The sequence below is a fragment of the Schistocerca serialis genome, chromosome 8 (genome assembly GCF_023864345.2).
Source record: "Schistocerca serialis cubense isolate TAMUIC-IGC-003099 chromosome 8, iqSchSeri2.2, whole genome shotgun sequence".
NCBI lineage: Eukaryota > Metazoa > Arthropoda > Insecta > Orthoptera > Acrididae > Schistocerca > Schistocerca serialis.
Genome location: NC_064645.1, coordinates 348540232 through 348545231, shown reverse-complemented (window position 1 = coordinate 348545231; position 5000 = coordinate 348540232). Strand labels below are relative to the sequence as shown.

The 5000-nt window shown below is 52.0% G+C and overlaps 1 non-coding gene across 1 annotated transcript in view; it reads left to right on the top strand.

Moving 5' to 3' along the window:
* The first annotated feature begins 3567 nt into the window (after positions 1 to 3567).
* LOC126417760 (small subunit ribosomal RNA) overlaps positions 3568 to 5000 on the top strand; it is a 1909-nt gene continuing 476 nt past the window's right edge. Inside the window, exon 1 of the ribosomal RNA XR_007575821.1 lies at positions 3568 to 5000. This exon is cut by the window's right edge and continues 476 nt beyond it. This is a non-coding gene — a ribosomal RNA (small subunit ribosomal RNA).

Sequence of the window (5000 nt, the reverse complement as noted above, 5' to 3'; positions counted from 1 at the left end):
CACAATACTGCCTCCTGTCACAGTACACAAACAATGGCAGGAATGAAAGACACAGATCTGCCACAACCTTGGAATCGGAACGCCGCCTGTCATGAGCCACAAGTGCATCCTGACGTGACAAATCGGATGATCCCGCAGGCATGCACTTACGATAATCACTATCAACGAACCTGCCGCCCCCCCCCCCCAAATACACCTTTCCCTACAACAATGTGTACCTTAACCTAAGCTATATTGTACCTTAACTTAAGCTATATCGTACCTTAACCTAACCGACATTGCGCCTTAACCTAACCTACGTTGTACCTTAACCTAACCTACGTTGTACCTTAACCTAACCTACGTTGTACCTTAACCTAACCTACGTTGTACCTTAACCTAACCTACGTTGTACCTTAACCTAACCTACGTTGTACCTTAACCTAACCTACGTTGTACCTTAACCTAACCTACGTTGTACCTTAACCTAACCTACGTTGTACCTTAACCTAACCTACGTTGTACCTTAACCTAACCTACGTTGTACCTTAACCTAACCTACGTTGTACCTTAACCTAACCTACGTTGTACCTTAACCTAACCTACGTTGTACCTTAACCTAACCTACGTTGTGCCTTAACCTAACCCATGTTGTGCCTTAACCTAACCCATGTTGTGCCTTAACCTAACCCATGTTGTGCCTTAACCTAACCCATGTTGTGCCTTAACCTAACCCATGTTGTGCCTTAACCTAACCCATGTTGTGCCTTAACCTAACCCATGTTGTGCCTTAACCTAACCCATGTTGTGCCTTAACCTAACCCATGTTGTGCCTTAACCTAACCCATGTTGTGCCTTAACCTAACCCATGTTGTGCCTTAACCTAACCCATGTTGTGCCTTAACCTAACCCATGTTGTGCCTTAACCTAACCCATGTTGTGCCTTAACGTAACCCATATTGTGCCTTAACCTAACCCATATTGTACCTTAACCTAACCCATATTGTACCTTAACCTAACCCATATTGTACCTTAACCTAACCCATATTGTACCTTAACCTAACCCATGTTGTACCTTAACGTAACCCATGTTGTGCCTTAACGTAACCCAATTTGTGCCTTAACGTAACCCATGTTGTGCCTTAACGTAACCCAATTTGTGCCTTAACGTAACCCAATTTGTGCCTTAACGTAACCCAATTTGTGCCTTAACGTAACCCAATTTGTGCCTTAACGTAACCCAATTTGTGCCTTAACGTAACCCAATTTGTGCCTTAACGTAACCCAATTTGTGCCTTAACGTAACCCAATTTGTGCCTTAACGTAACCCATGTTGTGCCTTAACGTAACCCATGTTGTGCCTTAACGTAACCCATGTTGTGCCTTAACGTAACCCATGTTGTGCCTTAACGTAACCCATGTTGTGCCTTAACGTAACCTAATTTGTGCCTTAACGTAACCTAATTTGTGCCTTAACGTAACCTAATTTGTGCCTTAACGTAACCTAATTTGTGCCTTAACGTAACCTAATTTGTGCCTTAACGTAACCTAATTTGTGCCTTAACGTAACCCATGTTGTGCCTTAACGTAACCCATGTTGTGCCTTAACGTAACCCATGTTGTGCCTTAACGTAACCCATGTTGTGCCTTAACATAACCTAATTTGCGCTTTAACGTAACCCATGTTGTGCCTTAACCTAACCTATATTGCGCCTCAACCTAACCTATATTGCGCCTCAACATAACCTATATTGCGCCTTAACCTGACGCACGTTGTCGCTGAACCTGCTCTGTAATTGTTATGCAACTCGTTAAATTAGTGTAGTGTTGCCTAACCGCAACCCTCGCAATATAGTTCGCTATTCGCACTGCCCGGTCCCCTGTGTATCGCGTCATGTTAAACACCTTGCAGGTGTTGCTGACTTTCCACATGCTCCTGCTATACACTCTAATGTGGATAGCAGCAGGACGTACATGCCCCCCCCCTTCCCCCCTGCCTTCGCAAGCTGGTCGTTGAGAAGTTTGCATGTTCAATGCCCTTCGCATGCCGACGTACTCAGCCTACGTTGTGGTACGGCCTGTCACCTGTCCGCCGATGTACGCAAAACCCACAAACTGTACTGCACATTGGTCCGTATGTACTGAATGATACATCGTGGCACATGTGTGACCGTACGACGACTGCGCCTAGCAACGGCAGACCATACAGTCCAAATATTGTGCACGCAGCTACGTGTCGTCTCCCTATAAGAGCTGGATTGCAGTGTGGTACGCCATTCAGACGTGTGGGTGGAACGGACGCCCTGGATGGCGATCAGCATGAGCAGTCTGTTGATGTGGTGGAGCGTGTATTCGGACGTAGTCGTCTCTTCTCACACACCGTGATAGCATGTTGCACCGCGTTCCACATCTGCGACATCCTGCAGAGGCCGGCTGACAGTCGTTCGCGCAATGGACACCGCATACGTACGGGGGCTACCTTCCACGTGTTCTCGAGGCGTGCACATGTTGTTGCGTCTATGTGGGCAGACGTAGTGTGTTGTGACACCTGACACAGGCATGCAATACTCGTTGCAAATGGCGATGGACGTCTACGTTTGCTGGTGACGTTACGCAAATGAACAACAGGTAACCCGTTGTGGTGCGGTTGTTCTCGCTAGAGGTGAATCAGTGTTGGCGACGATCGGTCGAGCTATTAACCGGTTGTTTCAGGGATACCCACCATGCCCACGAACGTGAAAGGGGACCCACCATGCCCACGAACGTGAAAGGGGATCTGGGTGTGAGGCGATACGCGGCGGTGGCTGGGTGGGACCGTCCCCGGCCGGTGAGGGGGGGCCGCCCGGCGTGCTGGCAGCGCGGTGCGTGGGCGCACGCGCTACAGCCGGCTGGTGGGGGCGGCCAGTGGCAGGCGCGCCGGCCGACGGACGCGGCAGGCGGCGCAGCTGCGCGCCGGCGCCCCCTGCTCGCGGCGCCTTGCGGCCAAAGTAGGTCCTCGCGGGCCCGGTGCGAAGCGCGGTGGCCATCTGCAGTGTGCTGGTCCGATTGAGGACTGTGTGCGCTGAGGATGCGCCGCCGCTCGGCGCTCGGCGCCGCGACGCCGTCTGCTGCTCGGTCGCCCCAGCGGTTCTCGCAGGTGGTTTGTATCGCAGCTGTGCGGACGTGTTGGCGCGTGCGCTGTGCTGGGAGAGTTCGCTTCGGCACCCAAGTGGGGCTTTTGTCCTTCTGTGGCGCTGGCGTTGGAGCTGCCGGTCACCGTAGGTGGCGCGTGTTGTCTCCCGCCGGCAATGCCACGACAGCACGCTCCCGGGCCTCTGTCGGCAGCGGCAAGCTCAGTTGGGAGCACGGGTGGTCGCACCTAAAGCGTCTACTCGCCTAACTCCGGGCGATTGCGCCTCTCTCGAACCCGACCAAGTACTTAGGACGGCGCTGCGCGCCGCCGGGACCTGAGAGGGTTTCGAGGTGTGTTGTGCAGGGGAGCTCAGCCTCCTCCTGTTTGCAGAATAATTGAGCGGACGCTTGCGTGTTCGCGCGGGCCCCCGGGACACACTCCCGGGCGGCCGGCTGCTCAGCTCTAGTTGACGCAGCTCCCTGGTTGATCCTGCCAGTAGTCATATGCTTGTCTCAAAGATTAAGCCATGCATGTCTCAGTACAAGCCGCATTAAGGTGAAACCGCGAATGGCTCATTAAATCAGTTATGGTTCCTTAGATCGTACCCACGTTACTTGGATAACTGTGGTAATTCTAGAGCTAATACATGCAAACAGAGTCCCGACCAGAGATGGAAGGGACGCTTTTATTAGATCAAAACCAATCGGTCGGCTCGTCCGGTCCGTTTGCCTTGGTGACTCTGAATAACTTTGGGCTGATCGCACGGTCCTCGTACCGGCGACGCATCTTTCAAATGTCTGCCTTATCAACTGTCGATGGTAGGTTCTGCGCCTACCATGGTTGTAACGGGTAACGGGGAATCAGGGTTCGATTCCGGAGAGGGAGCCTGAGAAACGGCTACCACATCCAAGGAAGGCAGCAGGCGCGCAAATTACCCACTCCCGGCACGGGGAGGTAGTGACGAAAAATAACGATACGGGACTCATCCGAGGCCCCGTAATCGGAATGAGTACACTTTAAATCCTTTAACGAGTATCTATTGGAGGGCAAGTCTGGTGCCAGCAGCCGCGGTAATTCCAGCTCCAATAGCGTATATTAAAGTTGTTGCGGTTAAAAAGCTCGTAGTTGGATTTGTGTCCCACGCTGTTGGTTCACCGCCCGTCGGTGTTTAACTGGCATGTATCGTGGGACGTCCTGCCGGTGGGGCGAGCCGAAGGCGTGCGACCGCCTCGTGCGTGCTCGTGCGTCCCGAGGCGGACCCCGTTGAAATCCTACCAGGGTGCTCTTTATTGAGTGTCTCGGTGGGCCGGCACGTTTACTTTGAACAAATTAGAGTGCTTAAAGCAGGCAAGCCCGCCTGAATACTGTGTGCATGGAATAATGGAATAGGACCTCGGTTCTATTTTGTTGGTTTTCGGAACCCGAGGTAATGATTAATAGGGACAGGCGGGGGCATTCGTATTGCGACGTTAGAGGTGAAATTCTTGGATCGTCGCAAGACGAACAGAAGCGAAAGCATTTGCCAAGTATGTTTTCATTAATCAAGAACGAAAGTTAGAGGTTCGAAGGCGATCAGATACCGCCCTAGTTCTAACCATAAACGATGCCAGCCAGCGATCCGCCGCAGTTCCTCCGATGACTCGGCGGGCAGCCTCCGGGAAACCAAAGCTTTTGGGTTCCGGGGGAAGTATGGTTGCAAAGCTGAAACTTAAAGGAATTGACGGAAGGGCACCACCAGGAGTGGAGCCTGCGGCTTAATTTGACTCAACACGGGAAACCTCACCAGGCCCGGACACCAGAAGGATTGACAGATTGATAGCTCTTTCTTGATTCGGTGGGTGGTGGTGCATGGCCGTTCTTAGTTGGTGGAGCGATTTGTCTGGTTAATTCCGATAACGAACGAGACTCT